The sequence below is a fragment of the Mchenga conophoros genome, linkage group LG12 (genome assembly GCF_057382185.1).
Source record: "Mchenga conophoros isolate Kocher_MC1m ecotype Shallow Benthic linkage group LG12, M_conophoros_male_GT1.1, whole genome shotgun sequence".
Taxonomy (NCBI): Eukaryota; Metazoa; Chordata; class Actinopteri; order Cichliformes; family Cichlidae; genus Mchenga; species Mchenga conophoros.
The window spans coordinates 35413910-35436931 of record NC_140537.1 but is presented as its reverse complement, the minus strand read 5'-3'; positions in this window follow the sequence as shown (position 1 = coordinate 35436931).

Genomic DNA, 23022 nt, shown 5'->3' with positions numbered 1-23022 from the left:
CTTAACTAATAACTTGTGATACACAGTTTGTTAGCTAATGAGCTAATGCTCATTAGCTAATGTTATGACAGTTTCACAGCCAGAACCACACCTCAGTCATCACATCGAGTTTCAAAACACAAAGACGGGGATGGTGAAAATGCTGATTTTGAGACTTCAAACAAGCCACTGGGTGACATCATAGTGATTTCTTATTTCACACAATATAGATACTTTTTTTAATTATAAATTTTATGTAATTTTTTTTTTCCATTAAACCGAAACTACCATATAAATTAGAGACTGCTCATTTCTTTGGAACTCTGCAAACTCAAATAATTAATGTACAGGTGTCATTTGGGGACATTTGCTAGAATAATGTTTCCTGTTTTATACATGCTCCTACACACATATATCCAAAGCCGTGTGAGAGCCGCACTTGAGCCCAATGGAGATGCATGAACAAATATGAATATTTAACATCTAAGTGTTTATATTAATTATTCATAAAAGCGGTACTTTGCAAATGGATTAAATTAATTATGTTGATAGAATTAGACTAGATTTGGAGGTTAATATAATAATGTTTTTATTATATTTGCTGTAATGGATTCAGAGCCATTCTCTATTAATTGGATTGATGACAGTTCAAAGCCACCAGGGTCATTTGTGCATCATCGGGACTTTGCATTAGTCAAGTTGGATGAAGTGGGCACATGACTTTTAAGAGTCATCATCTACTGTAGTCCAAAACTTTACACCGAGAACAGATAGGCAGGACACAATGGTGAGAAACGTCAGATTCTGGTGTTATTTTTTCAACATCTAGACAATACATTGGCATTGAAATCGAGTCACAGCAGCAAAAGCACTTCAGTTACAGCTTCCCTTTAAATAAATGTTAAATCCTAGCTGAATACATTCAACAGACATGTGGTGTTATCAGCTATTAGCTGGCACGTGTTGTCACTTATGTACTTTTTAATAATAATTTGCTATTACTACTCATCTTCGGGGGTGTACAGTGGACTTGTAGTCAAGATCGCCTAATCCAAGACCAAGACCAGAGGGTATCGAGACCAAGACGAGACCAAGTCGAGACGAGACCAAGACCAAGTTGAGACGAGACCAAGACCAAATTGAGACCAAGACCGAGACAAAAAAAGTCTTTAAACTGCAGTCAGATGCTGCTTTGTTTACAGGTGTCAGGCATATTTATGTGTTTTTGCTTTCGCACAGCCCTCCTCACCGCTGTCCACTGTCTCACTCACTTACTGAGAGGACAGACAGACGCTCCACTTGACTGTCGCATCTGTCACCCTCTCTGTTTTTCACATAATAATATTATCCTATATCTTCGCATGTGATTGGCCACAATATGGAGGGAATGGAGCATAGCTGAGCCACTGTGTGAGAGCTGAGCAGCAAAAGGAAATTAAGTGAGGGTAGAAATGACAGAAAGATTATTATGGTCTGTTTTGAGTTTTGTTCAAAACAGAATGACTTCATATAGGAAAAAAATTAATATCACATATGCAGGACACCTTAAACTAGTTTTTTAATTAAGCAGCAAGGCAGAACACAGTCAGGGCTGTATCAAGACACGGGGACTAATCCCCAATTCAACCAGACCCAGAACTGATCCAGAACAGGGCTACAACAGTTCAAAATCAGGACTACTTGGGATTTAACCAAAACAGAACCAGAATCAGAACTAGATGATAGTAGCACTAAAAGTCATCATAGACCTGCACTACCTTTATTTTTTAATTCTACCAAAGTCCACTATTTAGATTGAGAAAAGTTTATAGAATTATTCAGCCTTGTTGTGCAAACAAGCCTGCATAACTTAATAAATATAGAATTTGAAAAGTAACAAGTGGTATCTAAAAAGTTACACTAGGTACTAGATGTTCTGATGTTTGGCAAACAACCATTTGACCAACATCTGTGTCTCACCTGCTCGTGTTTCATCTGTTCTGTTCCTCTCTCTCTCCCTCTCTGCTCCTCTCTCTCTCCCTCTCTGCTCCTCTCTCTCGCCCTCTTTGTGCTGACAATCAAACCAAACACCAACATCATCAAATATACAGTTGAAACCAAATATTTACAAACTCTTCAGATAAAAACACTTTTTTAATTGTAACATCAAATCAGACTAAATGTTTAGATTGATAAATATTAAAAACATATTTGTTAACTTTAAGAGTAAAGAGAGAAACTATCTGTATTTCTTTGTAAATGGCACCAAATTGTATTCAAAATTGAGCCACACTTATGGAGCTCCACAGTTCTTTTCCTGGTGTTTTGGTTGACATCTCTTGATTTTCCCATTTCAAAGAAACAGGCTCTGTGTTTTGCCTTATATGCATCCACAGCTGTGCCACCAATTTACTCACATGGACTCTACTAACCTATCAGAAGCTTCTTCAGCTCAGAATGGAATCGTCTGGAGTTTTCTTATTAATTAACAATAAACTTAGTGTACATGTACTCCTAAATTTGATGAAAGTGATTAAAATAGACAGCTCCCTCTTTTTATTCTGACATTTAACTCCAAATCTCCCGAACACTATGTCGATTTGAGAACGCAAGACCGAGACAGCGAGACCAAGACTAAAGTCAGTCGAGACCAAGGCGAGACCAAGACCACGTAACCGGTCTCGAGACATCCAACTCTAGTGTACAGTATATGAAAACAGGCCCAAAACAGAAACCTCATACACGACTCTGTTCAAACAAACCTAATGACAACAATGAAAGTCCCATTCAGGAACAGAGCGGTCAAAACCAGCTTTGAAGAGCTAACGAAAGCAAGGCAGTGGTTAGTGGAGCTGAAAATAATGATTACAGATGACGCTAAACCGCGAGGAGAGACACTTCAACAGTGTAACTTCCACCAGCATTAGTTAAGTTAGCTAGCAGAGCAGCCCGGTGTGTGCTGTGAGCGATTATTTATGACATGGTGATGGGATAGCTCACTGCCATCGTGCTGCTGAACGGCTGAAACATGGGACAGTTTATTTTGCACAATCACTGTACATGCATATATCACTACCTCTGCACTACAGCTGTAATCTGCATTATTGATTCTACTCTATTTTTATTATTATTATATTTTCTTATTATTATTATTGCTATTTATATAGTTACTCCATTTTTACCACAACTGTTACCATATTTGCAATTTTCTTTTCTCTTCTACGTGCAATATTGAGAGGGCTCTGAGCCTAAGAATTTCGTTGCTGGTAATGATCTGCCATTGTTACCTGTATATGACAATTAAAACTGAAACTTGGTTGAGCAGGTGATCTGTATGGGTCCGAGCCTGCTCTGGGCTATTTTCTGCATGTTGTTCCCGCTGCTCTCTCATCCCCTAACTGCCGTCCAAAATAAAAGGTACAAATGTCCACAAACAGACCTTTAGAAAGGTGATGAATGCTCTTCAGAGGCCCACCTCCCCTCTCTGAATTTTTGCCTAGAGCCCTGACAGACTCCAGAAAAAAAATCTGACTCACCAAAACTTTTTGGATGATTGCCTCACCCCCCTGTGTACACGAAAACGTGACTGCAGGTACATCAAAACTTCAAGTTTTCACATTTTCTATTTATTGGTTAAATAATCTGACAATAGTTTTATCAAACCCTGAGTCTGTCCCAGGACTGGCTTTTAGGGTGTTTTCCCACCCTGACACTCGATCGGTCTAATGTGAGAAACTACTTTTGTATTTCACTATTTCTCATTGAATCAGATAATTCTGCAAATGTAAAATCTCAGCACAAAGGGCTCGTTAGCCACAACTTCAATCCATCCTAAAGATTCCCATCAGTCAAACTCTAGTTTCAAGTGGCCCTGTCCCTCCTTCCAGCACTGTGCCAACACTCTTCCTCGCCTTTAAAATCATATTACATTTGCTGAGGCTTGCGTATAAATTTTCCCTGCGTCTCATCAGGGCACCCCCCCAACTCAGTGTGGCCTCTCCTCTGACTGATATTGGCTCATCATACTTAATCTAGGGTGAAATTTCCTAGTCTGTGCTAAATGACTTGCAGCCTTCACGAGAGAGGAGATATTTATTTTTCTCAGGGCTAATGACCTGTCCCTCGGACCCACCCACTGATGGTTATTTACTAGGGCCCAGATGCTTGGGCTCAAAATGAGTGGTAATGTCAGCGGGCGCCATCCTTCATCGGGCCGCCCCTGATTGAATCCGAGTGATCCCATTGACATTGACTCTGTGACTTTTAAGGCCATTACCTTCCACCGCCCACGATGATCACCTCATCATCGCTTCTGAGCTGACAGCTGATTAGCAACAAATTACTGACAGGAGAAGGCTCTGACACTGGGTGCAGGAGGTTTGGTGTGTTACTATGTGTGTGAGTGAACAGAGGTGCAGGGTGGAGGGGAGTAGGGGGGTTTCCAAAGAGTCAGGGGCCTCCTCCTCCTCGTCCTCCTCACATACACCCAGAGTCTGACTCCCTGCAAACACTCAAAGTAATAGCCGTGTCTATGATGCAGCAGTGCCCTCACCACTGAGCTCATGGTAATGTAATAAGTGTGGAGGGAAAACGCCAGGGCTCATATGGTTAGCCTTCCTGCAACGAGGACATGAACAGCTGCTCCTCATTGGTGGAGAGGGAGTGCACTTCATTTCTCTGGCTTAGTGAGCAGGACTGATGCAGCTGATTTGTAAAGACACATTCTAGAAACTGATCATCAGAGCTCATGAGACCTTTACACCCCAACTTGTGAGCAGTATTTGAGTTCAGTTCAATTCATCCATCTATCGATTTATCGTCGTTTGCTTATGAATTGCATCGAGGCCCTACAATAACACAGAAAAGACCCCAACAATCAGATGACCCCTACGAGCAAGCACTTGGCAACTGTGGGAAGGAAGAAAACCCCTTTTGACAGGAAGAAACCTTCAGCAGAACCAGGCTCAGGGAAGGGCGATCATCTGGGGTGAAGGGAGGTCCACGCCAGAAATGTTCTTCTATCAAACAACCATTAATTTAAACTTTGTAGACGTGTCATTTAGAAACGTGGGAGGGCTGAATTTCAAGAAAAAATAAGCTCAGGCTTATTTGAGAAAATCTTTTTGCACAAGTTTTCACTCTTGTGCAGAAATAATAATCTTTTTGAAGATGCACATAAAAAGTGTAAACTGTACTGTTATTATAGAAGTACCTGATGTCAAGGAAAAGGCAGTTAAGAACACAAATAACAGCAAGTTTGATCATTGTGCAGTAATCGTCCTCTGGGCTCAGCTGTTGTCTCCGTTCATTCACTGACTTCTGTGTTCAGCCATAAAGAGATCAAAGATGCTGAAGCGCCAATACAAGGCTTTTCCCCAGAGTTCAGGCATCACGTCACCGTGAAGTGCTTTGTAATGTCTTTTGGGACTGAAACTGAAGAGCTTAAAAATCCGGAGTTCCTGGACTCAGTATCCAAAGTCTCTCATGTTAGCATTAGTAAGCAGTGTTTAGCCTCTATGAATAGTTTTACCCTTCAAAACAACTAATCCGTTTGGATGCTAGTAAGGCTTGAAGTCAAGAGTTTGGCTTCATTAACAGGTGTTCCTGCACAGGCATCTGAAGCTGCCTGTGACGCCTCATCTCTGCTAATCTGAGGCACACAACTGGACCTCGTCATGGTTTGATGCCTTTGGGGGGATTTTTATTGAATCATTATATTATAAAAATATTCAATCCTGTTTTGTTACGTAGACGTTTGTGCTGTGGTTTTTGTGAGTAAAATTCTCCTGTATTTTATCAAAGCCTATTTCTTCTTGCATCACACACCCATTTGTCTCGTTTCCTTGCCCCACCCTCTTTCAAAGACTTCAATAAAATACCCCTGCGAACACTTTCTATGGAAGGACAGTTTCCTGAAGAAGAAGATACCCCTGATTATAACCTGATTGTGTAGATAGTCCCGCTGTCTGTGTAGAATAAACATATAAAGTTCATTGTTTTATTAATTTTAAGGTTTTTTAACAAACAGCTGCTGTTTCTAAAGCTGACAATATTTTGTAATATGTCCAAGAGTTTTTCACAAAAAGCTCCAGCTTTTTCGCAGACATTCACTCACTCCTGAGGCACAAAACAACCTCCCTTGCCTCCTGGAGGAGCATCTGCCTGGGCCTCTAGCCCTTAAGGACCAGACAAGATGGCGGCAGATGAGGGGGGAGATGCTCCATTTGCTGCCAACAAGATCCATTTTTAATGCTTGGAGGCAATTTGAGGCCCCTTTTATTTACACATTGGTCCCAGCATACCAGGAGTCATAGATGCAGGGGATGGGAAGCTTGCGAGGTCTCCGGAGTTTATAGGTGTTTTGACGCTGGTCTGCGGATGTCATTGAGATGTTGGAATTGACAGCTGATCCCGGCGCTGTGAGTTCTTTAAAAAGGCCAGAAGTGGCAAAGGGGAGGATGAAATGGTCTCCACTTGTGTCTCACTGGGACTGAAACAGGATTTAAAAAGCTAGAAAAGCACTTTTCCTCAGTCACAGAAGCAGAAGATCACACATGCCCCACTGATGGATCACCATCATCATATCACCAGATACTTTTTTTGTTTTTATCCTTTAGCCTTTAGTTGTTTCTTGCTTTTCCTGTTTATCTACATTAGTCTTTTAGTTATGGTTATTTTGTATAGTGTCTTGTTATTTTTCTAGCCTTTCTCCTCTGTGTGTGTTTGTGTTAAAGTCTTGACTCAGTGTGTCGTCTTTTTTCCAGTTTTACTTCGTCTCATTATCTTTGATTAGTTTCACCTTTTTCTTGTTCCCCAGCTGTTTCCGCTCCCTCGTTAAACCCTCATATTTAATGTTTGTTCATGTCTGTGTATTTAATTATTTGTTTTTGTTTTGTAATTTTTTGTTTTTGAACATGGATCACCCAAAACTCCAGCATTCAGATGTTCAGGTACCTGAAGGCAACAGACACAGTTTTTTTTTGAGGTAATCTTTTTAAAATGCATATTTTTCATAGTTTTGAATATTGCAACTAACCTAAAACCTACAGCTGTGAATTTCTGGCTGTGTAGAAATCACTTGCATATTTTTCCCAATTTTTTCCCCCCATTTCAAGTCACATTAAATAAAACGGGAAGTTCATGTAATCAATTATGGTCATTTGCGGAGCCAGAAAAGAGGATTATCTCGGGTACACTCATTGCCTAACAGTGTCATAGTCAGATCCACCCCTTTCAGGTGGCAAACAGGCAAACCCTTCAGCATAGGCTGAGGTTTGCCTGTGGTTTGGACCCAGTCTCAGTCTGTTGTCAGTCTGTGGCCTCTGTGAGAGTCATTGCATTTAAGACAGTGATAGAGCCTCCCCTCTGGTGAATAGGGTCACACTGGCGTGTCTGTCACTTAGCCCGGCTGACTTTCCCCTCTGTATCTCCCTCTCTGTCTGCCTGTCAAGATGGCAGATGACAGCAGGGGCCACCGTGGGACCGCCGGCTCCCAGTGAAGCTCCATTTGCTGTCCTCCGTGGAGAATCCCCCCCACCAGCTATATTTCAAGACCGTCACGCTGCTGTCACGTCAAAGACTCTGGCAAAAAGGCGAGGCCTCTCCCATAAAACATCAAAAGCATCCGCTGCAATGAAAACACAAGTGAGGGGGGCCTTGTCAGTCTCTACATCCCTTCTTCTAAGCGACTGTAGCCCACCGCCACTACACACGGCTTCCACACTATTCATTCATTTTTCATGCTGCACAGTCGGCGATCCGAAATGCACCATCTATTCTGCAGCTGACGTGACCAAATGTCTGCACATACCGGAGCTGTCTGTGCAAAAGTTTTATGATACAAGATTATTTAAAAGCCTCTTTGATGAATAGACATTATAGGGCCAAAAATAACATTAATCGGACTTTAAAAGCTCTTTTTACACATGACACTGACTTTTGAGTGACGTGTTCTCATATTTCTATACATTCAGTACATCTTTAATCAGTGTGCCAGATATTTGAACTTCTCTTTGACACTGAAGTCAAACATCTGTAGCAGGACTTTTCATTTGCTGTTATACAACCCGAGTACACAAGTTTATTGTCAGTTCATTAAGAGCCCAGTTAACATGATTTAACTTAAAATGAAGTTTATCCGCATTTAAGGGTTTATACAAACGTTGGGATTTCATTGGCTCTATTCATAAAATACAAGGGCTTACTGAACGTATGAAACTGGTGGGAATCATTTGCAGTGATTCAGTCACCGGAGATTATTCTTTACAATGTCAGTTGAAAGAAATGTGTCCATCCCCCCCAGGTGATTTCAGATACTCCAAGAATCTGAGGTGCCAGAATCAGGAGTGAAGCTTATCAAGATATATTTATGTAGAATTTATGTCTAAAATCAGGGTTTTATTATGTTTTAAGTATTAATGCAGTTTCCTTTTCACACTTTAAGCCCTGAACAAACACAAACGCTGATGTCACTACAGTTCATTAAGGCGATTTAACAGATTTTTATACTTTGTATACCTTTGTTTCCATTTTTATCGCCCTGTGTATGTTCTCGTATTTGTATACATCAAATGTATCTTTTAGTCTTTGTGCCAAATACCCAAAACTCATTTTTACCATTTCTGCCTGTCAGGCTTTTAATTTTCTGGTACGAAACATTTCCTTGAGTGATTTGTTAAAACCCAGATTAGTGTTAATAAAGCTGAATTAATGTTTAACAGTAAATTTCTGTTCAAATTAAAAGTTAAAAAGTAAACAAAGCAAACAAAACGTCCACATTATATTTTACTTTAGTCACAGAAACAATAAAACGGTGGTTAAACTAGAACATCAGCAAATGTGACAAACTGTAATCTTACACTTTAAAGTGCCAGCAGTGGTGAAGAAGTGATGGTTTGTTTGGTTGGTTTGACTTTGAAGTTTCACATACCTCTGCTGTTTATCCGACCGGTATTGCGAAGGATTGCAGTCTATCCTGTCAGGCGAGAGGTTTCCCCAGCCAACCGGCAAATTCAAACGCTGTTATTCTGTAAAGCGGCGGTCCCCAACCCCGTCGTTTGGTACCGGGCCGCGAGAGTTCGGGTGTGAAATTTATGGTTTTCAGGGTTTTTGTCGTTAACTCGGTTTCCCTGGGTCTTTTCCCGTGTTGTAGTTTTGTGTCTTATTTTAAAAGAAATATTTATGCGTTACCATAGCGAGCAGAGAGGAGGACGTTACTCTGTGTTGATGGCGCAGTTCAGGAGGACGCTGCTAATAAAGTTACACAATTACTCAGTGAATTTATTATTATATTTACAAAATACCACAGTTTTTGTCTCGATCGTATCATTTTTTTGTTGTATTTATCCGCGACACCTTAAAGGCCGGTCCGTGAAAATATCGTCTGACATTAAACCGGTCTGTGGTGCAAAAAAGGGTGGGGACTGCTGCAGTACCGCCCATCTTATCTGGGAAAATGTGTCCTAATTGGGATTCAAACACTCAGTAATGTTTGAAATAAATAAAAACAGCCTGAACTCCACGTCCTGACTGTACTCAGCTGCTGCTATTGAAGTTTAGGCATAATGTCACGTCACATGACCAACCATCTAGCTGTCTGCTGCAACACTACGAAATAAGTCACAACGCACAATATAAGCAGATGACATGGTTTCTTACAAATAAATAAAATCAAAACGTTCCATAAACTTCTGACAGTGTGATCTGTCCTCAGATTCGTTCACCTGATGAGTTTCAGTTTGGAACGAACATCTGCCTGAATGCAGACGGTGGGGCTCCTCATATTTAAAATATCTACAATGTTGTTTGAGTGAACAGCAGAGATCAATGCGGTATCTGTGTCTCTGATGGATAATCCTACATCCTGGACCTCACTTTAAAACTGCCATGTAAAGAAGCGAGGCCCATTTAAAATATGTTTTCTCTGTCTACAAGTGAACCTGGTTCTCACTGAGATGGAAGTAGAGGAACACACATGGACAGACACACACCACCCCCACAGAGATGAGTCCTGTATGCATTATGTCCAGACTGACACGTCAAGAGGCCCTAGATTAACTGCTCCCCCCCCCCAGACTTCCTTTTATCCCCACCGTTCCAGGGGCCACGCTCATTTACATAAACAGATAATCCTTGATAAAAATTTCCATTAGACAAAGGTGAAATGGATCAATTTCTGCTGCCAAGATAAATCTCACGTTTTACACCGACAGGGTCATTACACAAGCCACATTTCAGGAATAATGTATTTAAAAAGTCCGCCGGTAGTGGCCATTTCCCGTTTTCCAATTACCTTTAAGAAAAGCTTATTCTGTGGACAATAAAGCACATTACGGCACAATATGATACAGTCCATAAAGATCAACGTGTTTGATGAGAGGTTAGCGAAAGCTCAGCATATTTCGGGGGGGATGTCACAACCCCGTGGTTATCGCTGACACCTCGCTGTGCTTGCCATGCAAATGTCCTATTACGCCCAGTCCAAATAGATTAAGAGGCCTGTTGAGAAATAAACAGTTTTTTCGCCATGTTTTTTTTTTCTGTCTGCAGTGAAGGTGGGAGGAAAAGAAAGAGGGGAGGGGGAGAAGATAGGCCAGGGAAGGGGTGGGAGGAGGGTGATTGACAGGACAGTGAGGTGGTGTCACCAGTCCAGGGCAGGGAGACAACGGAAAAACTCATTAGTGCGCTTCCACCCCAATTCGCCACTCTGCTTTTGACCTTGAGGCGCCCACTCCCCTCCATGCCCTGCCCACTCCAGCGGACCCCACCATCACCCCCTCCATCGTCTGCTTCAGGTGAATCACGCCATGAGGTTTGGATGAGCAGGGAGCTGCGGGCGACGGGTGGCGCCTGAATAACGCTTTGCACACACGGCGAAATAAATCAGCCACAGAATGAACTCAAAACAAGAATTTTCTACACAGTTAGTTTTCCAGTGGAGGAAGATGTCTGTCCAATCACAGCTGACGAAAAAGGGCTAATGTTCTTCATTTTTCATGAGCCTGGAAGTCTGGAGCGTTTGTGCCATCAAAATCTTGGGGTTATGAACCTCGAGATGATGAGTGAGGGGCGGACCCGACTGTGAAACTGCATGCTCATTGGCTACGACTCAAAGGTTGTTAGCCAGTGACCGTAACCTGGATAATCCTCCTTTCTGGCACTTGAAATTACTAAAATTAAAAACTTGACTTAAAGGTTCATTCAGTACAAAATAAGCAACCGAGCCCATAAAATCATCATGAACGCGTATACAGAGGTCGCAGACATCTTTCTGCATTCTTTATAATAACCTCCTGGTGACCATTATAAATAAAAAAAATGCACAATAAACTTTACAAATGAACCATCGATTTACAAAGAGAGAAACATCTTGAGACTTCTTAAGAAAAATAAGTGCAGTTTAAAAACTTTGAGCTCAATGAGTCTGCAGTAAATGTACAGATCACAGCAGGGAGGCTTGAAAAATACTTCTTGTTCTTCAGACATTTTCATTCCTCTGTAGTTACTGTTGTCTTTGCATCATCAGCAAAAAAAAAAGCATGTTTGACGCCCCTGATTTCAACAGGCAGAGTGTAAACCTGACCAAACGACAAATGAAAACACTAAAGATGTAAAAACTATCATTTCCATGCGGGACACAGTGGTCACTCGCCAGCCGGACCTCTCCACCCTCTTCTTTGCTTTTTAAACCTTTTTACTTCGTGTATGTGGAAGGAAGGGCGTTACATTTGTACAACATGAAAACAACAAATACAGAGCTGTGTGTCACATGACCTGGAATTCTGGTCACGTGATAACGCCTTGATTGAGGCTCAGCTGACTTCCTCAGAGGCTGTGAAAAGTTACACAAGAAGCTGCTCGTAGACTTTGTTTTCTGCAGGTTTATTCTGATAACAACGATCACTTAGAACAACTTTGTATTGATTTCCACCATTGATCACCATTTCCTGTAAAGTGGCCTAAAGGATGACAGCAAAATGCCCCACCTGCTCACATACTCATCATTCTTTATTATCTGGACTTTTTCACACTCTGTTTATATAAATATATATTTTTTATCCTGGGATGAAGAGCAAATTAAAAAACAACATAGTACCAGTGGCTGGACACAATCATGCACGTATGTGATGCAGCATCACCTGTCCTGCAGGTGCACCGCCCCCCGATGTGTCTCCCTCTCTCTCCTCTCCATCATACAGACAGAGCAGCCCTGCTGCTGTGAACAAAGTCTCTCTCTTCTGTCCTGGCTGCCTCGCTGGCTGGAAACCCAGAACCTCTCCTCTCTGCCTGTGAGGAGGGAGCATCCGTAACTTCTGAGGTATTAATTTTGCTTTTAGATGAGCTGTAATCTTCCCTGCGTGGCAGCATGTGCTGTAGACTCACAGGGTCGAGATGCCTGCAGAGACGAGAGCAGAAACAAAAGAAATGATGTGCAGAGATCTTCTCTGGTCCCACCGGCCATCTCGCCCTCCCCCCCGTAACGCCAGGAGACATGAAACCCATTATGTTGATGGGATCAGGCAGCATCCATCTTAATAGTGGATTGCATATGATGACAATGATGACCCCAGAGCAACGTGCCACCAGCGAGAGTCCCACGAGAAAAATCTTGTTTTTAAAGAAGTGCTCGGCTCGAGTCTCAATCTGCTGTAATCCAACTGCGAATTATTTATCAAATGAGATTAGTCTGCTTGTGCATCTGTCCGTCCACTACTTGTCGTCTACGAGTCCCAATCTTCCATTTCCTTCATCATAACTTCAATTATTGCTCTGCTCTAATGCACTAACTTTTAATAAATTATTCCAGTTGAAACAGACCCCAATTGGTGTCTTATTTATTACCGGCTCGATCCAGGAGCCAGTTTTGGGGGTCTCATATACTTAAGGTGATGCAGGGAGTTGATGTCTCTATGGCGAACCCAGACAGAGATACCAGAGCGCCACCTGCAGGCCGTAAGGAGAAACGGAGGCGTCGTTTACAGCGTGCAGTTTCGTGTCTGATTCATTGGTCTGCAGCTGTGAGTCTTTTGTTGTAGCCACACAGTGAAACAGCAAGTAACAACAACTGGGTTCAGTCTGCGATTCACGACACGTGAGTCACCGAGCGGCCCATTCAGACATTTATTTTGCTGAGATAGACGGTGTTTGTGCGCTTGCGGTGTTATTTTATTAGAATAAGTCAAAAGCACAAAGCAGAGTGGCACACTGTTAGATTAAAGCAAAAATAAGGACAGAAAATATAAAAATGATGATAAAAAGTTTAAAGAAAGCTTTTATTACTACTTTAAAACCTGGCTGCTCAGTGCTGATGATGCAAAAAGAAAATAAGACACATTGTCATTTAATTTTTGCATGCATTTGTTTTTATTTTTCAGTTAACCCTTTCACCGAAACTGAAAACCTTTAAATATTGATTAATAAGTGTATTAATTTGTTTAAAAAGTAGACTAAATTACATCTCTGTGCTCACAACACATTTGTTTTTCATTTTAATCTGTTTTAAATGATATCGTGTATATCTGTGGAGGTGAAGAAATGAACCCAATGAGCAGAATTCTGTTGATAAATGACTTCTAATGATGATCATGTTTATCAGTACATCCTGCGTGGACACATACTGTACAGTAAGCGTCTCCTCCTCGCTGGCAGACGGATCAGATTCATCAGTTTTAATGTTTTATCTGGAGGCAGCTCGTGTTCGGTGGGTGGCCTTCTGCTGCGCTCAAGTCCACAGCAGGTGCAGAGTGACCTCCGCAGGATGCAAACTGCACTGCAGCCTGATGGCTGTCTGTCAAACCACACAGCTATTTTTATTTATAAATTTTTTTACAACAAAATAAAAAAAAAGAATCAGGAGTTAATATACAGAGAGCACCTGTTTTAGTAAAGCTTCAGTATAGTGAGTGCGAGATGATTTCTAGAGGAATGAACGCACACGATTTGATATATTTAATGACAATAGCCTCGGTTTATTCATCACAGTAAATTTGTATTCATATGTTTGGAAATATCACATTTAATTTTCTTTTCAACAGAACAGGAATAAATAAGAAGTATTACAAAGTCACTGCTACACTTTCTCGTGTGTGTTTAGCTGATAAAAAATGCGACACTTTACCCTTGTAGGGCTGTTTCTTAAAAGAGAATATCAGCTTTTTTCTTTCAGCAATAATAGATAATTTGTAAAGGATTCAGCAAATAACTGCACAAATTATGACTTTAACTTGTGTTTTTTTGATAAGCTGTCCTAAAAATGTGTAAATTGTTTAATATTCACTCATGACTGCCTACATACACTTTCCACAGAGGCTCGAATAGAAAGATGGTCGTTCTGAGGAGGCACGTCATGATGTGCAACATTTTTATTCACACTTTAACCTGTAGTCGGCGCCACCCTTTTGACTCGTACGTGTATATTTGTTAAGGGTAATGAAATAGAAGGTTTTGTGCTTTCGCTCTTGATTTAACAGTTCAGTACCAATGCACAATACAGATTGTAGGTCACGTGATGGCACCCGAGCGTGCTGCATGTGGTGACGAAGATGCTTTTTTAAATTTGCCCCCCACAAAAAAATGTCTTTGAACATGTTAACGAAACAACTCCAAATTAATGAAACGACAGGTTTATCATTTTTTTCCAGCATTGTCTGAAAGCCAAGAGATTTTTCCTCAGATAAATCATAGATTTTTTAAAAAATGTAAATTTTGAGCGTAAACATCTTCATTTGAAATCAGACTGGACATGATGAAGTTTTCATTAAAAGTCTTTTAAAAGTATTGCTTGAAATTTTGCTCTGGACTCTTAAAAATTATTCAATGTGATAGAAAAGGTGAATTTCATATTTTGGCCAACAAAAATGTGCTTGATTGATGATTTTTTTTCTAATCCCCTTCTGAGCCAGTGTGGACATTTCATTAGCTGACAGTATATCCACACCTCCACCTGAGATTTCACCTGTCTTCTAATCTGGACTCATTTATAACAATCTAATTAGACCAAAGTATTGTTTTTTGTTTTTAAGAAATACTTTTTAACATTTTTAATTTCTGTGACACAAAACAGGCGTCACGACAGGAAGAATAACAAACATGCAAAAGCCTGCTGATGATCTGATGAGTACATGTAACAATCATGAAAAGCTTTTTGGGTTTAAGAAAAATACACAGCTACGTTGTTTTAAAACTAAATCTTCTTTGGAAAACTCGGGAAAACCAATCTTTGGCTCTTGTAGCGCTGCAGAAAGAGGATAACTGTAGCTGCACTCTTCACTCCGTTTGATAATAAAGGGCTTATTTTAGCATTGTTCTGAAAATAAAATAAGAGAGTATGCTGAACACAGAGTCTTTGTGGGAAAAAGCTTAAACAGGTTGTCAGCGTGATGAGGATGGGCTTACCGATGCTGATCCATTAAGGATTACGGCAACTTTTGTCCAGCTGCATAAAAAAGTGCAACACATTACAGAAGTTGGGCATTAATCTCATCCCCAGCAGCAGCTAAGTGTCCTAACACAGCCACCCTGCCCTCCTCCTTAATCCTTGCACTGATGTAAAAAAATTGTTTTTGCGTTTCTTTGGAATCCCGGCAGGAATTACAAGTCAAAGAACCAGATGTATCTTCTAAGACTGAAAAAAAAAAACGTAAAAGCAAGCCGGAGATTAAGACTAATGCCTTTCAATATTGTTATACAGATGAAACTTTCCAAAAAAAAAAAAAAGTACAAGGAGACTAAGCAACAAAGCCATTTCATTCCCAGAAAGAGCTCAGTGGCCCAGATGCTATGAGGATATATTCAGACATTAGTGCTGGAACATTTGTCGATGCAACATTTATTTTTCTTCTTTCAGTTTGTGATGTACGGCTCTACATATGGCCTCCAAGCAAAAAGTGCATAAGCTGTTTGTTTTTGTGTGATATTTCATGCCTAATAGCAGATCGTTTTAAATTTTTCCAGTTTCTTATTTGATAATTTATGTGAACATTAAAAAAATGAATCAACATGAACATTTTGTGGGACGTCACTGCAAATATTTCAGGATAAGCCCTGCAGCTAATTTACACTTGTTGTCACAGCTCAACTGAAAGAGGAAACAACAGATCAGGCATTCAGAAATATAGTTTTTTATTCTCTTTATTCTGTAAACATCCATCAATCTATTCCACCGCTTCTCCTGGTGCAAGTCATCGGGACAGCAGTTCAGACTTCCCTCACCTTCCAGCCTCTCCGGTGGGACACCAAGTCATTTCCAAGTCCGCCAAGAGATGTAATCTCTTTCAACGAGTCCTGCATCTGTCGGGAGGCCTCCTCCCAGGCGGACATGCCCAGAATATATCACCTATATGGTGTCCAGGAGGCAGCCTGACCAGATGCCCAAACCACCTGAACTGGCTCAGTTATCCACATCAAAACAAATGGACGAGCTCCACACCTTTAGTCGTGTTTAGTCCCACGTACCCTCGAATAATCCTCGAGGGGGTGAAGAGCTTTTCCAGTGTTCCACAACCAGGACGACATTCGCATTGTTCCTCCTTAAACCATCGCTCCAGTCTGCCGATCCAGGGGCACCATCCCAGACCTCCACACATCGGTCCAGGAACGTGTCAACCACGACATCCCCACGACACCCAGAATCTCATCCACCCCAGGGGCCACTAAGCAGTTGTTTAACTACATCAGTGATAAGTTATAGTGGCTAAACCTTCGTAGTATCGCCATACTACAACTGTACAAGTTCAACACTGTTAAAAAAGAGTTAGTGTTTCTTAAACCGAGGACTGAAACGCTAACACGATGTCTGTCTTTAGCTGGCTGAACACGTGAAGTTTAGCTATGTTTGAGTGTTATTTAAACACAGTGGAGTACAGACCAAACTTCACTAAAGATTACAAAAGTGTTACCTTTACTCACAACTTTCACCCAGACTCTGGAACTGTTACTCTGAGCTCGACATCTGTGGACTTGATGATGTCTTCCGAATAAGAGCTAAAAAGTTGTGTTTTTAGATTTGCATTTGAACTTTGTGATGCTTACCTTGAAAATAAAATATTAGTTTTAAGTTATTGACTTAAATAATGTGTATTTTATTTTAAATGTGATTTATAAATGTTTGGTATTCATATAACTTTTAAGTCAGTGAAAGTCTTTTTTTAAATATCACTTAATATAACTGAGTAACTGCATAAATTGCTCTAAGCTAAAAGCGAACGTCAATCCACACCCTTCACAGCGACAGCTACTGGGACACGCCCACCTGGCGTGTAAAACACTACTGCGGTCCTTTCCCTTTTCTGGCCCTACACTGTAAATGTCCAAGTTAACAACACTTAAGATTTACGTGTGGTAGTTTAACCTAACTGTGTAGAGCTTACCTTTGCTTTAAGGATGAACAATTCCTCGTTTTTCACCTCCCACATGGCGACGTTATTGATCCGTCCACATCAAAAAGACACATAGCTGTCCTGGCAGCAGTGTAGGCTGAGGGATTCCCTACAAGAAATCACGTTATTATTACGTTTAAGGTTTGTTTTTGGTTTTTTAACTTAATGTAAATTGGTATTTTTGACATCGTTTCCTCTGCAGGTTCCTCCCTTTGTAAGGTCGATACAGGAGCACACAAGCTGATTATTTTCACACTCCTCTCCTTTGTGGCAGTCTGAGTTCACCCCCCTCCACTTTGTGGGAAGAGCAAAGAGCTGTCCCCGGTGCTTTGTGTCAAGGCCTGAAGCACGGTCAGACTGAGAGATCCCGACGTCCTCGATGTGAAGAATGGGAGAGGAAAAGAAACTCTGTGTGACACTGAGGGGGGGAGGAAGAGGAGGAGGATGGGAGATGAGGAAAAGGCGAGGCCGCATCACACGACTGCCGAGCTGCATCCAAGTGTCAGTGTCCCAAAATAGTGGCAAGCAACGACCAGACTGAAGACACCAAACAAACAACAGCTCTCAGATCGAGTAAACATCGGCTAACACACGAGACACGACAAACTGTGAAGCCTCCCTCTGTCTTCCGGTCTCGTTAATCAGAGCCACAGAGAAAGCAATCGGAGGGGACACCCATCCTATTAGAGGAGGCCGCGGCCGCCTCTCCCCTCCTCTGACCGGGTCCTCGCAAACACTTTGCCTTTGAAAAAAACGTTGACAAGCTCCCTCTGTGCAGTGCTGTGTGGACACAGAGGACAGAGTCTCGTCTCCAGCAGATGTCTTGTGGCGCCGACTATAAATAAAGCCAATGAGACCAGCCGGCCGCTGACGAGCACAAGCCGCCGCAAGGCCGTGTTAGCTTTGCAAAGGGCCTGTCTAGTCTTGGCATGGCAGGCGGGCTAACATTTGGCGGGCCGAAGCCTGTGATGCCTGTGATGCCTGTGAGCTTTGTGTCCGGGGTTTGAGAGGAAAATTAAGACTGTAGCCTCTAGATTTGAGGGTTTTATTAAGAATGTTTGCAACCCAGAGGCACGCGGGAGAAAAAACGGTAGAAGGTGAGATGCACAAAGGAGACTTGATAGAGAGCTGCCCGAGGAAGCAAAAACACGAAGGTGGTGGGAAAACAGTGTCAGTGTTAATTTCTACTCTGTGCAGTAACTGGTAGTCAATTTAACTGAAGGGTTTACCATCAGCGAGAAGAAGAATAATGCAACATCTGCTATTAAATGCAGTGCAACAGTCAGACAGCAGTGCTCCACTGTAGCCTCGCGTTTCATTGATGACCATGACAATCCCAAAGGACATTGGTAGCCCGGGGGCCTGTCTGTCTCTATTTAAACCTGTCTAACTGCGCCTTGTTTGGAAAAGGAGAGACTTTCACTTGCCAAGGCAGTGTAGCCAGGCGCAATTAAGATGTAATGCAGTGCCATTTTATAGCACATTTCATTTTAGGGAGCGCACACTGTTAGCACTTTATGAAAGAAAATAGCCCACGTCGGCCATAACACGAAACGCTTGCAGGATCTGCGCGATAATCATTACAAATGTGATATTTTGACACTAATAAAAGAGCCCATACACAAATCATCTGCTGCTTTTATAAGAAACATTCAGAGTATAAATAGGAGCACTTTAATTTCATGTTCCATTGCACGCCGCCTAAGTGAACAATTACATCGAGGCACATTTCTCCACGTTAAGACTGACAGAAAAATGGAGGGCAGAAATCAAAGACAAAGACGTTGGGGGGGTGCGGGACAACAGATTGTCACAGTGAATCAGTGAGGAGTCAGAAAGAAGGTGGTGATGAAGGAGAAGAGGAGGAGTCGTCCGTGAAATAGTGCTGTCCCAAAGGAACAAATCTTTTAGGTGTTTTTCAGATGAGCCATTCGTTTTTCTGTGTAGTTCAGATTTTTTTATTCACTTGTGGTCCGAGTTCTCATCCAAACTCTACTGCATTCCTTAAACACATTTCACATAATGGCAACACTGGATTTGGTCATGATTGAGTGTCTTCCAGTGGGTAACGTTGCCTGGAACATTAGTATTATTTAAATTTGAAACCTTCTCTCCGGGTACTCCGGCTTCCTCCCACAGTCCTAAAGACATGCAGTGAGTGCGGATAGGTTAATTGGAAAACTCTAAATTGCCCATAGGTGTGAATGTGAGTGCGAATGGTTGCCTGTGTCTGTGTGTTACCCCTGTGACGGACTGGCGACCTGTCCAGGATGTACCCTGCCTCCCTCCCTAAGACAGCTCCATAGGCTCCAGCCCCCCCGTGATCCTGGAAAGGATAAGCGGAGGTGAATTGGATGGACATTGTGCAGATGCAAGAGACAAATAAAGAGCAGTACTTCACCCAAGCCAATTTTTATCTGTAGTTTCAGCTGAGACTAAGTCCCAGGAGGATACCCAGGTCTTTAACGGTCGTTATTGGAAATGACTGTGTAGTACCTGTGTGTTAGTGGATCCATAGTGCGTTGGTTTGCCTAATGTGTGAAAAATCCTGGGAGGAGATAAGAATCCGTCTGGGGACTGAGTAAGGAAGGGCATACAGTGTAGAAATCTGCTACTTAAACATGCTAAGAGCAACTTTAAATTTAAATTCCTGTGTTTAAGGTTTTAAACCTGCCAAAATTAATTTAAACACAAGATGTAAAAAAAAAAAAAAATCAACCATAATGTCTTTATGTCCTGAACCTTTATGGTGTGTTGAACAGATATCAAATAAAGCTTGGTGGGGCTGCACTTTTCTATAATATGTTTTTGTACAACAAGGCGGGACAATGAGTCAACGTTAAGTTCATTTATGAGCACGTTCTTTTATACAGTGATGACTGCAAAACACTTCTTGGAGAAGCTGAGGTATCTACAAAGAGATATTTAAAAGGTAAACAGCAGCACACCCTGAAACCAGCTTTAACCGACCGTGAGACCCCGAGCTCAAAAGGAAGAACTTAATATGGAGACCCCACTTAACTTATAAGGTATGCAAATTTCAAAGCTCTGTAGGTAAGTCAAGAAATCCAACAAAGTTCAAAGATTCCATATAGTTCCATATATATAACAATTTCTCAGATCTAAGCACAAAAAAGAGTAAATAGATAAAAAATTAATAAAAGTAGGTCAAGGGACAATCGCAATACCCATGGGTAATATGCTGCCCCCTGCTGGTGAAAGCTAAATTCTGCACAAGATCATTACTAAACAAACTAAGCAAACAAACAAAAAAGACAGAAACTTGATTTCAGTGTGGTGCTTGAGCTCAGGATCAAACTGCGCAGCAACACATTAATAAATCGTGTTTTGGGTGATATCATCTAAATCAGTGATAGCAATTTTCTTCACTCTGCTATGTGATGGCAACTGTCTCAGGTGCAGGGATGTGGTACAACCCAAACACGTTATTTTTGTGATGCAAATGCACCAACAGGAAGAAATTATTGTTTGGAAAAAGAGGACCAGGTCAGTGTTTTCAGTGGTGTCATAGAGGAAGATATTTGTTTGTGGAATAAGTGTTTCTACAGCTCAGCTGTTGAATTAACTTTAAGTAAGAAAAACATGTAAAAACAGAGCTGAAAAAGGCATGGATGTGATGCTGGTGAATGAAAGCCTGTGAGAAAAATATGCCAACATAAATAGAAGGAGTTAATAAGGTTGGAGGCAACGAATGACTGTAATGGATTCGCTGTTTTACAAGTGGAACCAGTTCATGAGTCCCTACCAAAGAAGACTGATTACTTTTTAAAAAAGTGTGTGTGTGTGTGTGTGTGTGTGTGTGTGTGTGTGTGTGTGTGTGTGTGTGTGTGTGTTAATTAAACACAGTTTTAAGTCTTAGGTCAACTGTTTCTTAACACTCTTGGAGCAGATTACAGCTTAAACTACAGGAAGTGGCACCAAATACGGCACGGTTTTTGTAACAAGTTCACAAACTTTGTTTATTGCACCGGAGCAGATAGACTGAGAAGCTGTGTGTTCCCTCAAATTTCTGGGAACTTAGACACTGTGAAAATCTGCTGCACACTTTCCTTCTGCGATAGACACAGCAAGCTAAGGTGGAGAAGTTCAGCCATCATGAACTCTGAGCTCTGATTCTCCACCTCAACTCTAAGTTAAGGTAACTTATCTGTTGCTGCATAAAGATAAAGGAGTGGCCTTTACTTTGTTTGTTAGTGCAGGAATGTTGAACGATTCTTCCCAGCCACTTCTCAAAGGTTATCTGGGGAAATAACGAGGTGTCCCCAGGCCAGCCGAGAGACATAATCTCTCCAGCGTGTTGTGGGTCTACCTCGGGCCGTCCTCCCTGTAGGACAGGCCTGAAACACCTCACCCAGGAGGCGCTCGGGAGCCTCAAATCACCTCAACTGGCTCCTTTCGATGTGGAGTAGCAGCTCTACTCTCAAGCTCCTCTGGAACAACTGATCTTCTTTAAGGGAGAGGCTATAGCCACCCTTCAGAGAAGGATCATTTCCATCACTGGTATCCATAATTTAATTTTTTCAGTCACTACCCAAAGCCTGTTATCATAGGTGAGGGTATCATAGGAGGCTTTTCCATAGCTCTCTTTTTACCACGATGGACTGGTGCAGCATCTGCATCACAGCAAATGCAGCCCCAATACATCTGTCAGTCTGCCAGTCCTCTGTCCCCTCACTCGTCTGTGAGGTTAGAAAACCAAATGCCTGCAACTCTTCTCATTTGGTTTTATAAGTAAACAAGGCTCTTGTAGGAGAGTTTACAAGAAACTTAAACAAGTCCAGTCGCATTTTTCCACTCTGCATTTTTCCAGGTCAGGACTAAATGTCTCTCTACTGACTTTCTTCCTGACAGCTTGCTGGTATCACAGATTTAATCGTTTCTTTTTCACTTTGTCGCATGTTACACACCATATGCAAAAGATGGAAATAGCCACAGCTGTGTTTGTCCGGTTTTGAAGTTTGAGTGAGCAACTGAGAAACGGAGGACACTGCACACTCATGGTTGTTACTTGTTAATCAAAAAGTAGCCACACTGTACAACACAGCCTGCTTTACGTGTATTTTATGATTAATGAGACGTCGTTTGCAGAATTAACATTATGGCGTATTTAAAAACACTTGAACTTGGAAACTGAGATCATAAACTCATTGTTTACTGAGATCACAGGCAAAGTGAGCAGATGGATCTTTTCGCCGTAGACCTGTATACAGTCCGATGTTTTTTAAACCAAAGGAGTCTTCCCTCAGACGTTAGTAGACAGAATGCAGGTTTACTACATTTTTCAAAAGATATATCACTTTTTTATTCTCTGTAACTCTGGCAAAAATATAAAATGAAGGCAGAAAGCAGAAATATTTATTTAAAAATGAACCTTTCTAATTTATGATCTCTTTACTATGGAAGAGGATTAGGGCCACTTCCGTAGTAACCTGAGATTGACTGAGTCAGAATTTAGACTTCTAGCTTTTACTTCACAATTCTGAATTCCATCTTAAAATTCTTAGGTTCCTAGAAGTTTGGACTTTATCTCAGAATTTTCACTTTCTTGTCGGAATTTTGCCTCTTACAATTCTTACTGTCTCATCAGAATGCTGATTTTTGCCTCAGACGTCTGAGGGAAGTTTGAGGGAAAGTCCATAATTCTAAGTCTCATCAGAATGCTTAGTTT